We start from the raw sequence: 13,100 nt of genomic DNA, 5'->3' as shown, positions 1-13,100 counted from the left end.
CGAAATTCTTTTGCAAGAAACTTATGGGGTAGATTTTAAAAGGGTTACTCGCATAAGTTATGCACGTAACCCTTTAAACCCGCCCTGCGCGCGCCGAGTCTATTTTGCATAGGCTCAGCGGTGCACGCAAGCCCCAGGGCGCGCGTAAGTCCCGGGGCTTTCCTGGGAGGGGGGGGGGGGGTGTTGGGGGCGTGTCACGGCGGCGCGTCATCCGGGGGCATTCCGGGGGAATGGCCGCAGGCGTGTTCTGGCCTGGGGGCATTCCGGGGGGCGTGGCCGCAGCCTCCAGATTAGTCCCCGGACTGGAACCTGGCGAGCGGGCAGCCGGCCCACTCGCGCGAGTTACGCCTGCCTTGAGCAGGCGTAACTTTGTCGACATAGGTAGGGGGGTGTAGATAGGGCTGGGGGGGTGGGTTAGGGAGGGGAAGGTGGGGGGAGGTGGGGGGAGGCCCAAGGAAAGTTTCCTCTGAGGCTGCTCTGATTTCGGAGCGGCCTCGGAGGGAGTGGGTAGTGCGCGCAAGGCTCAGCGCACGCAAGGTGCACAAATGTGCACCCCCTTGTGCGCGCCGACCCCGGATTTTATAAGATACACGCAGCTACGTGCGTATCTTATAAAATCCGGCGTACTTTTGTTCGCGCCTGGTGCGCGAACAAAAGTACGCACAGGCACACTTATAAAATCTACCCCTATATGTGTAAATCCACCAGCCCCTTTGCAGCATTTCCTTCCAGCACTGGCTCACAAAATGTTGTCACTAGTTCATTTACATACAGACACACTTTCTTCAGAATTCCAGTCACAAAATGGAGTCTAACTTTTTTCTGAGAAAATTAACTTGGGAATCAAATTGTTTTTCTCTTCCAAATAGTTTGAAAAGTATTTTGAAGCACTTTACTTTTTTTTCATATATTCTCATTATAAAGTAAAATACTTCATATGCCCACTCAATAAAGTTTCATTCCTTTTCTCCCATTTTTTTTAAATGAAATATTTAGAGGGCCCCTGTAATCCTCCTATTAAGGTTTATTTACCTTTGATCTCAGAGGGTCCTTGCTTTTGTCCCATTTTGAGACATCTCTCCCCACTTTCATAATCATCTTGGTAAACCTCTCAAAATTCCTGTAACAGCCTTTAAAACATGGGGTGAGTGTACTACTGAGGCTTCTCTCCCCTCGCCTTTCTTACCAATCAAATCTATCTTGGGAACATTGGGAAGCTGTGGGCACCTGTTTGAACTGGGGTATTTTTGATACATTCTGAGACCCCCAAACCACCTTTGCCTGCCAGGAAAAATCCCTTCAACATAGCCCCAATGCATATTTTGTCACAAAGAAGTTTGTGGATTAGGTAGAACAGGAACTACTTCCTCAGAACCAGATGAAGAGTCTTCAGATGAGAGATCAAATGCCACTTTTTTAACCTTATTAGCACAGTGTCAGTGATCTGACGCGGTGAGTTATTGAAAAGGTTCAATTGAACCCACGGGGGGGGGGGGGGGGGGGGGGGGGGGGGGGGGTGATCCTACTATTTTTTTAAATCAAAGAGAATGACAGTGGATTTTTTTTCTTAACACTGTTCAACTTCATGGCTTAAACAGTGAAACTGATTGGTATTCTCTTTTATAAGAATTATGTGGCACATTACCATCAATTAGTGGGGTGATTGGGGGCTGTCTGTCTGACAGCATTTTGAGTGACAACTCAACCCTTATTAAAAAAGAGCAGGTAGTAGCTCTCTCTGGTTAGAAAAAGGATTTCCAGTTTCCTACCTCTATGAGCTGAAAACACTACCGCGAATGAGTAAGTGCCTTTATGCATTATCAAAAATTGCGTATGCCTAAATGACTTATGCTTTGTTTTTATTGATTGTAGACACCAATATAAGATTCACTCCTGGAAGAAGAACTAATTTAGTTTGAAACGCAGTACCATGTCAAGCTGTGTGATCCATTGTGGGAATCTGAGTTATAACACAATCTTGCAGTGTTGCTTCAGGCTTCAAGCCCTGAACAACTGAGGTAATTCTTGATTATCATTCCTACACATTAGAGACTGTGTACATTTAAAACAAAGACAATGCATTTGAATTGCAAAAGAAAAATTTAAAAAAATATATTCACATTGGGCAGATTTTAAAACTTATGCACGGGCGTAGGTTTGTTCACGCAACCTAGCGCAAACAAAACTACGTCTGATTTTATAACATGCGCGCGCTGTGGAACAAAATCTTTATTATAGAGGTAGAAAGGCACAACCCACAGAGCGGGGAATGCCGGAGAAAGTAAACAGAACCAAGCAGAGGGGTATACCCAGGAGAAGGATACCTCAGATGTGAAGATCCAGTAGTGACCCACGAAGCAGGGTACACCGATGAAGTCTCTCTGTAGTGGTGATGTGGTAGTGGCCTGCAGCGCAGGGTACACCGAGGGTCCTGAAGAAGTTGCGGTAGTGACCGGCAGCGCAGGGTACACCGAGGGTCCTGTAGATGTTGCGGTAGTGGCCTGCAGCACACGGTACACCGGAGCAGTCCCACAATGAGATACGCAGTGGAGGTTTCACAGAGTAGTAGTTCCAGCAGAAGTCCTGGAGCCAGGAACAGCCAGCGGACTAGGCAGAAGGCCCTCCGAGGAGCAAATAGCCAGAGACAAGGAAGGGCCCTCGAGGAGTGGGTACCCAGAGCATCTCACCAAAGTGTAGAAGCTGGAACAGGAAGTCCATAAGATGAGCGGAATTCAGCAACGAGGGAACTCCTTGCTAATTTGTCAGTAGGCAGGGCTGGTCAGCTTAAGTACAGCAGGGTGAACACGTCATCCGAAGGGGACACCCCTGAGGTTCCTGCCATGATGTGTTTAAGACTGACCTGTGCGCGTGCGTGCCTATGTGATCCCGAAGGCAAGATGGCAGTCGGCATAACCCACGCTGTCCCGGGAACACCAGGAAGGTCGACTGTAGCTGGCGGAAGCCGTCATTCTCCCCATAGGTGACAAGGCAGCAAAGCAAGAGGTGAGCTTCAGTGGTCGCAGCTGTCTGCGACCGACGGGCGTTTGTCAACAACACACAGGATTAATTTGGTTTCTCATAATGGTTTCCTAACACTCAAATATACAATCAGAATATAGATAGGATTAATTAAAGCTATCAGACTACTTTGTAGCATGTAACCTTCTTTTGCTGTATCCTGTAGATCCATAAAATAATGTATTTATGGGGCTAAGTCTTCTGCCACTTCCCCTTTTCTATCTGGAGAAAGGATGGCCTTCAAGGTTCAGGCAGTATGGTGAAATCCCTATTCTGGTTTGCTATTGTACACTGTAAATGTGATGGTGCTGCAAGAACAGGTAGGACACAGTTTGAGTATTGAAATAAATGTCCAATCAAGTAGACAATTATTCACTTTACATCTTGCTGGGCTATTTACAGTGTAGACTCTACTTCCTTTCCCCTGTATTTGTGTCCTCAGTACCAGATCTGGTGCAAGGGTAGTCCTAGGTTTCCTAGGTGACTTCTGCCTTGCGCCCGCCCACCCCGTTCATGCTGTGCCATGCCCACCCTGTTTGTGCCATCCCCGCTGGTCTTGGTCCTGACTCTTCCTATCTCGCTCATGCCACCTACTGTATGCTTCTCAGGGCTGTGAGCAGTGCGCAGTGCTTTCAGTCCAATGAATCTCTACTCCTCTTTGCCATGAATGGCTCCACTTGTGGCACCACCTGGCTGCTCTCTGGTGCCTCCTAAGGGTTGGCACTATAGGCGACCACCTAAGTTTGCCTAATGGACACACTGGCCCTGCTCAGTACAGAGTCCTAGACTAGAGATTATCCCTCAGAAAATGAGAGAATAAGGAGGTCACTATTAAAAAAAACCAACATTTAAATGAATAACAGAGTTAGATGCATAAATCTGAGTTAAATGGATAAGTTGGAGTTAGATGGATAACGTGAAGTTAGATGGATAACTTGTGAGTTATCCATCTAAATGGATTTGAATATTGACATCAAGATACATTGAAACATAGAAATATAGAAATCATGGCAGAAAAGGACCAAATGGTTCATCCAGTCTGCCCAGCAAACGTATGGTAGTATCTGCCATGCCATACAAGTCACCACCCCTACTTATCAGTTTCCCAGACCATCAAAGTTAGGGCCCTTGTTGGTTTCTGTCTGAGTCCAGTTCCCCATTTCCTCTTGCCGTTGAAGCAGAGAGCAATGTTAGAGTTGCAACAAAAGTATCAGGCTTATTGGTTAACGGTAGTAACTGCCACACCAGCAAGTTACACCCATGAACTCTTTTCTTCATTTCCATCCTCTAGCCTTTAGGGATCCATAGTGTTTATCCCATGCCCCTTTGGATTCTTTCACTGTTTTTGTCTTCACCACCTCCTGTGGAAGGGCATTCCAGGCATCCACTACCCTCTCTGTGAAGAAATAATTCCTGATATTGTTTCTGAGTCATCCTCCCTGGAGTTTCATTTTGTGACTCCTTGTTCTACTAATTTATTTCCAATGGAAAAGGTTTTTTGTTGATTGTGCATCATTAAAACCTTTCAGGTATCTGAAGGTCTGTATCATATCTCCACTGCACCTCCTTTCCTCCTTGGTATACATATTTAGGACCTTCAACCTCTCCTCATAAGTCATTTGAAGGAAACTACCCAACATTGTGGTCTCCCTTATCTGGACTACCTCAATCCTGTCTCTGTCCCTTTTGAGATACTGTCTCTACCTCCTTTTTTTTTTACTGGTTATTCCTCTCGCTGTGCAGCCCAGCATTTTTCTGGCTTTAGCTATTGCCTTGTCACATTGCTTTGCTGTTGTCAGATCGCTAGACACTATCATCCCAAGGTCCCTCTCTTTCTCCATACACAACAGGCCTTCACCCCCCCCCCCCCCCAATCACATATAGCTCTTTTGGATTGCCGCACCCCAGATATATGACTCTGCACTTCTTGGCATTGAATCCCAGTTGCCATATCTTCGACCACGGTTCATGCTTCCTTAAATCTCACCTCATTCTCTCTACTCCTTCTGGCATGTGCATTCTGTTGCAGATCTTAGTATCATCTGCAAATAGACAACTTTACCTTCTATTCCTTCTGCAGTGTCATTTACAAAGATATTGAACAGACCCAGTTCCAACACTGATCCTTGTGGCACTCTGCTTAACATTGGTCTCTCTTCAGAGTATGTTCCATTTACCATTACATGTTGTCTTCTATACATCAACTGGTTTGTAATCTGCACCACCACCTTGGCGCTCCCAGTTGGGCAGGGAAATCCTTATGTGTGAGGAGGATCCCCGAGTATTAAAAACATATCTGAGGGCCACAAGAGTCCAGGGATGGCTCTCCAAAGATCTTGATTCTTCTTTCTGTCCTTCTTTCTCCAGACTCCTCCTGATGTAATCTCGTAATGCAAAAGGTCTGTTGCTGGAAAAACAGGCTACTATAGCCTAGCTTCAATGTGATGAGGGGTGGCACTAAACCTCCTCACAAACCAAAAGGATAAAACACTTTCCAAGTCCCAAAACTTCCTCTGAGGTGATAAATCACTGCCACTTTTCATTAGCAGAGAGAAGGGCACATGGATTTTCGCTCCTCTGGTTTCTGGATTCAGGGCATGTCGCTCACCAGACTGTGCCATAGGGAAAAATCCAAATATATGCAACAGCTAACAAATGTATTTTTCCACAAATTGGAGACAGATTTTGACAGGCATGGAGTACTCTTAAGACACTGAGGTCCTAACTCAAAAAACAGAGTGAGACTGAAACAACTACTCACTTTCTGAAAGCCAAATCAAAATGACCATACTCTCTACATTCCTAGCTTCCCCTTCTGGACTGGGATTCAACCATTTCAGCCATTCTCTAGGGTTGGTTCTATATGGTTTCTCCCTCCTAGCTGGTTAGCTCATGGACAAGAATCTAGGGCCATCTAGTCGAGATGAGGGCCTCTACACAAATATACAAACATATGCAAAGCAAACACAGTATTAGTTCAACCCTCAAATTCCCAAGTAAACCAATATTCTAATCCTGTTTAACCACCAGCAGACACATCTTCTGCTTAGAGAAATCTCTAAGGCCTCAACCTGGTTTGGGCACCTAAGTTAGCAGGACAGAGCTAAAAATCAGCACTAGCTGGCTAGTTTTGTCCTCTGATCTAACCCCGCCCCCACAACAGCCGAGTTTTTGAGTGGCTAAGTTTAGTTTCCTAGTAAAATTTTACAGTTGAAACATTTTCAAGGATGCCAATCTAGCCATCTAACTCCAGTGTTAGAAATATAGATGGTTTTGAATATTGCTCCCTTTGGTGTGAATTTTCAAAGGAGTTACATGCATAAAAGTAGAATATATTGAAGCAATTTTCAAAAGCACATTTATATACATAAGGTCCATTTATGCACAAAAAACGTTTTGAAAATTCAACCCTATGGAGTTAATTTTTTAAAGAAGTTACATGTTTAAATGTGCATTAATGCCCTCCCAGAAGAGGCACTGAGCACAAATGTGGTATAGGAATTCAAAAGAGTAATTAATAAGTACAAAGGATCACAGTGGCTAAAGGATGGAGATGAAGGAAAGAGTAACTCATGTTGACTGGGGTAACCTGCGCAGAGCAGCCATTACTCTAAGAATAAAATAATAATACAACAAAAGCTTGCTAGACAGACTGGATAGACCTCTTGAGTCTTTTTCTGTCGACATCTACTATGTACTATAATTTTCAAAAGCCTATTTAAATTTTAAAAAGTCCATTTATCTGCATAAACCCCAGTTTTTTCCATGTAAATCCTTTTTTAAAATTACTTTCTCAGTAAGAATAAGTTGTCTATTATGGTAAAACTGACACTTCATACTGTAACAGATACAAAAACAGAAAACAATATACCAGAATTGTTCCAGTATTAGAAAAGCTACTATGGTAATATTTTCCCAGGCTTTAGCAGGGCATGTGGTTCTACCTCTCTTTACCACTATTTTCACAGAAATGAAATGGCAGGTTATTATGTACAATACATCAGAAGGATTCTGCATGCGATCAGATAGAATAAGCAAATTTAGATCAGTATATCTTATTGTAGCAACAAAATAGGCCTATGAATAGATACAATAGATCCTGCAATTCTGCAGAATCTCTCCATCAGATAATTCCTATGATATGAAGAGCTTGTGAGCTTTCCATGTTAATTCTCCTGTTGGAATTTGTAATTATGAGCAGAATGGTAAGTCTTTTATCGTAAGCAAATTGCTGCTGTTATATTTCTTGGTGAAGAAAGATCTTTTTGTAAGCAGCAACAATTTACTGCAACACAATGCTTTTTAAAGTATATTGTTCGGAACACAATTAAAGTTGATTTTTGCTTCTAAAATGTTAATCGCTTCTGGGCTTCATCAGTTTATTTATTTACATCCTTATAAGTCTTCAACTATATTTCTCTTTTTTCAAATTTACTTTTCTAGTCTTTGCTGAAATACACATGAATACATGATGTCATTTAATCCTTGGAATTCTTTAATAAGCATAAATCCTAATAATATTCACGAAGATAAGGAGTAAAGGCCTTATTCAGGAAGTCAGTCATGAATTAATACTCCCGTTGTTTGATTGACCAATAATTGCCCAAAATATTGGTAAAACCACACCGCTTTATATCTGACCTAGTCTACTAAAGGAGTTCCATTGAATAGAGTGGTTCTTGTAGTGGGGAGAAATGGAAAAAAGATAAGGATGAATTCCAAACTTATTTTTATTTTGAAAGGGGCAAAATATAGCAGAACATTCCGCCCAATGAAAAAATGCATCACAATTTTATTTGTAGCATCAAATTCCATATGTTCTCAACTCTCAGTCAAAATGCATGCAAACAGAAAAACAAATACCAGCAACTCTCATTGGAAGGATGATCCATGCCACTTTATTACAATTCTGTTTCAATTTTTTGTCAGGTAAAATTTGTATAAATGCATCTAGAATTGAAAGTTCTTTGTGCTAAATGCCACTTTTACCCAGGCACCACACATGCTGATATCTGGAACTGAATGAGATTTTGTCTGTCCAGTTCATGGTTTCAGATGTTATAAGAACCACAGGGACAGTTTCTATCAATATTAACCCAAACACAAAATCAGACTCAACAGTTCAAAACAAAAGGTGTCAGCAAGCCGCAGCCAGACAGTGTTGGTTAAAGTGCTCAAACACCCAAACCTCTATCATTCACTTTATACATCTTTTTATATTTTCTTGGAAATAAAGCACAAACCCTGACATCAGTTGACATTTCCTAAAATAATTGCTTCAGGGGGATAATTCAAAATGCAGGACTTAATAGCTTTAAGCCAGGTTCAATCCTGAATTCCACTCATAAAGAGAAGGCTCCTTTGGCGGTGTCAGATGTGACAAGTTTGTAGTTAGTACTTAGGAACACATCGTATCTGTATGAGCCAAATTTGCTATTGCATGTTATTTTGTAAGCCAGAATGGAATAAAATACTGAGGGCAATTCTCAAAAGGATTCTCCATGGGTAAAGAAGAGAATGAGGAGGAAGCACCTTTGGATATTCCTCTTTGAGGAGGAGTAAAAGTATGTGCTCTGTCAATAGCGCACACATGCTTTTCCCCATGGGGAAAAAGGGCAGCACTAGGGCAGGATTAGAGAGGGCAGCAAATAATAAGCACGGAGATTTCATTCTGAAATCCTCACATCTGCTTTTCAGTTTTCTCCAGCATACTTTGTGCCTACAGATTACGAGGGTTAAAGGCTCCGCACAGCAGTGACCCACCACAGATTTTCAAAGTGAAACTCCACAGTGTATACCAATGGATCTACAAATGCCACATGGAGGATGTAATAACATTTTATACTTTTACCCTTTTGTGCTGCTTGCTGCTCAGTGGAAACAAGACACACACACACATAAAATAATATATATGTAAATATCATGTTAAAGCAATGATTATAATAAATGCAATATAAGCAAAAGCAATATTCTAATAACTGTATTCATTATACAGGACAACTTATGTGAATGGCACAAAGAGAGAGAAAGAGAAAAACGTAATTTACAAGGATATGCCTTCAGTGATTGCTCTGCAAGCAATTAGATGAGTTCTGGTCTCCCACTTGGCCCCTCTTCAAGTGAGTATAGCAACTCCAGTAGTCCTGCTGAGAGTAAAGTGTTGTTTCTCTCTAGAAATGAGGGCTCAGTGCCAGGGAAATCAGATTAGTTCTAGATCTCTTCCATCTGTTCCATCTTATATCTGGGCTAGCTGCTTTTATAAGATATAGTGGTGCAAGCAGAATCCTCTATTTTTTGTCTATTGCAACTGAACCAACACCTCAAATCCAGAAGGAAAAAGGGGACCAGTTCTATATGTCTTTACTTTACTAAAGCAAAATGTATTTCCTCATTTTTTGGCAAAAACAGTCTTTCTGTTCAAAGCAGTTAACTATGACTGTTCAAAGTATTTTCTTATTTCTGTATCAGGACCTATGCAAAGGGTCCAAGCAGAAAGGCACGTTTCAAAAATCAGATTTCTATTGCATTTGCATTTTTTTGAAATTTTTTTTTTTAATGCAATTTCACAAAATTTACAAGAAGAATCTTGCATCAGAAATTGAGGTTTACAGAAAAAACAAAGGCAGAAGCAAACGAAAGGTCTAACAGATCATCCTGGAAATTAGTATAGAACCCCGTATATTTCAGGAAAGGTGTGTGTGTGTGTGTGGGGGGGGGGGGGAATAGAAAATCAAGTGGCACACAATGCAAATAAAGTAGGAAAACACTGAAAAATCCCCAGTTACAATTTATATATGTCAGAATTAAGATGGAGTATCCAGAAGCGCCCGAAGTTGGTCTGGTTCAAGAAAAATATAATTAGCATTTTTGTACCTTACCAAACATTTACAAGAATACCGTACATAAAGTAACCCCCCCCCCCCCCCTTAGATTGTACCTCAGAATGCAATGAAAGACATTTTTTCCAATGAATCTGAGTGATCTTAGTAAGATCTGGGTAGGCCCAAATCTTTTGCCCATAGAACAATAAGGAACGAGATCAGAAAAAGAACCATAATCTCTGATGAAAAAGCAAATGTTACTAAGAGTCCCTCTATGTGTAATTTCCATCTCTTGACAATTTTGGAGAAAAACAGTCAAATTCAACGTTGTTCCAGGATGGCAATTATCACCATATATTTCTTCAGGCTGAGCTTGAGCTTGGGCTTGAGGCAAAAAAATGCCTTGGTAATAACTGGCAAAGAAGTATCTGGAATTTTTAAGATCTGTGAGATCATAGTTCTTAAACAGTTCAACTGGAGCCAACTGTTTAATAATGGGAAAGTTGAGTACTCTCAAATTTAAGGAATGTAAAATGTTCTCAATATTCTCGAACATTTTAGAGTGTAATTCCTCAGTCTGAGTTAAGTGCTGCTGTATTATTTCCACCATATTCAACTGAGAATCTATATTTGAGATTTTACCCTCCTGGTTAGCCAAAGAAGAAGAGTTCAGTTTGAGAGTGTTGTTAGTCTCCACCTGTCCTCAATCTGTTAGCATGGAGATTGATGTTTCCAAACGAACTAATGTGTTCCACAGCACCAGGGCCGGTGCAAGGGGATTAGGCACCCTAGGTGAGCCTTCTCCTTCCCCCCCCCCAGTCTCAGCCCCGACTCCTACATTGTTCTCGATCACGCCCACTGACTGTGTGGTTTTCTGGGTCACGAACAGGATGGGCACTGCTCGCGGCCCGCTAAATCTCCACTCCTCTTTGCTGCTGCTTGCGACTCCATATGGTTCGCACCCAGTGGCGTACCAAGGGTCTTCGGTGCCTGGGGGCTAATGCATTTGTGTGCCTCTCCAACATCCCCCCTTAATCCTTCTTATACTAATGCTTAAGATCACAGAAAATCAGTGGCATCTCTAGACAGAAGAATTTGTTTTTTGGGGGGGAGCCAAAATGACATTTCTTCATCACACCCACCTCTATAGCATGGATCCTGCTTTAAAATTGGTTACAAAAAAAAAGTGTTAATAAAAAAGTCCAAAGGGTCTTCTGCGTAATTTTAAAAAGCTGGCCAGTTTCACACTTCTAGTAAAACTACTATAAAATTATTTGATAGCCTCATTCAACTAATTCTATATGGCTATGAGAGTGAAGTCTGGAATATATAGGAAGGGACAGAATGTCAATATAAATCCTGCACCTCCAGTTCTCTAACTCTGTGCATCCACTGAAATTCCCCCAAACAATGGAGCTTGGATGTTTCCCTTACAGCTCATCATAGTAAAAGATATTTTCAAATTCTGGTGTCACTTCACAGTAACAGCAACACAAACACCTTCCACTGCCAGGCACATTGTGAACTAACACAAAACCCCGCAAAAAAGACACTCAAAATCTATACTGCAATCCCATCATAACATAACAGTAATAACACCAAGGACTCAAACAACAATAACCCTACCTGTGAAAAAGCAAGGGTAAATATTATACTGGGTCCTAGAATACCAATACACCACCTATTGAGGAAACAAAACAAACCCGATTGCTATAGATCCCTATACAGACACTACATGCTAGCAGAATCTCTCATCACGGTCACACTCACAGAGCAGAGATACTCTCACCAAATACAGAATACAAAATAAAGGAGCACAATTTAGACAAAAACTGAAATGGAAACTCCAAGAAGCCAGATGCTGTGTATTAACTAGGGGTGTACATTTGTTTGCAACGTATTGGCAATCCGCAACATATATGTCCCTATTCGTTGTATTCATGGGGTCGTGAAATGTATCGCAATTCCCCATGAATATAACATATCATCTGTTCCATACGTTTGGCACACATGCTTTTCTCAGCTGCCATTTCAAATCGGAGAACACCATTTGGGTGTATCCATAGCCAAAATCCAGCCCTTTCCTGTGAGTCATCAGTGACCTCACAGCTCTGTCAGAGTAAGTTGGACAGGTTAGCAAGGAGACCAGAATGCAACCTATCAGCGGTAAGAAGTTTTACATTGCAGCCAATCGTGCTCTCACTCAGTGGTCAGTGACACTTTTCCTGATGACCTAGCACTAAATGGGGTAGATTTTTTAAAAAAGCGTGATCGCGTACTTTTATTCACGCAGCAGGCACAAACAAAAGTATGCTGGATTTTATAAGATACGCGCATAGCCGCGCGTATCTTATAAAATCCTGGATTGGCGCGCGCAAGGCTGCCGATTTTGGGCAGCCTGCGCATGCCGAGACGCGCAGCCTGCCTCCGTTCCCTCCGAGGCCGCTCCGAAATCGTGCCGTCATCCGACCCGGGGGCTGGTCCAGAGCCCTGGACCACGCCCCCGGGCTGCCGCCACGCCCCTGGTCTCGCCCCCGAAACACAGCGTCATTTGGCCCCGCCCCCGACACGCCCCCTTCAAAAAACCCCGGGACTTACGCGCGTCCCGGAGCTCTGCGAGCGCCGGCGGCCTATGCAAAATAGGCGCGCCAGCGCGCAAGGGCCCTGCTCGCGTAAATCCACCCGGATTTACGCGAGCAGGGCTTTTAAAATCCGCCCGTATATACTTAAGCACGCGGCGTGCCATGTACTTTCTTTCCAGGGGAGAACTGGGGAGGCTGGGAGGTGGTCTGTCTCTGTGGAACATGGATGCACTCAGAGCTAGTCTGAGTTCTCACATCTCACATCTCCAGCTAGGTTAGTTACTTAGATAGAAAAAGATATTTGTGCTTCATTTGGCTGCAGTGCAAGCCAGCCCTGTTTTGTTTTTTTTTTTAGCACTTTTTTTAGTTGTTCTGAGACTGTCTCTCTGTGCCAGGGAGAGAAACTGCTAGCAGTGGCATTTTGTTTAATTCACCCTCTGGGGTAGGTTGTAAGCACCATTTGGGTGTTGTGGGTGGGAGAGATATATTCAATTTTTAGCTAGTTTGCTAGAATTTCCATTTAAAAATATATTTCATCGATTTTCCTGCTGTGCCAAAAATTCCAGCTTTTTTAACTGCATTTGTTTAATTGAACTCACTCAGTCTCTCTGTGCACGGGGCATCAGTGCCAGTGGGCACTGGGTAGTTTAGCAGACTCAAGTATATTATTGGGACAGTC

The sequence above is a fragment of the Rhinatrema bivittatum genome, chromosome 6 (genome assembly GCF_901001135.1).
Source record: "Rhinatrema bivittatum chromosome 6, aRhiBiv1.1, whole genome shotgun sequence".
NCBI lineage: Eukaryota > Metazoa > Chordata > Amphibia > Gymnophiona > Rhinatrematidae > Rhinatrema > Rhinatrema bivittatum.
Note: the sequence above shows the minus strand (reverse complement) of the source record.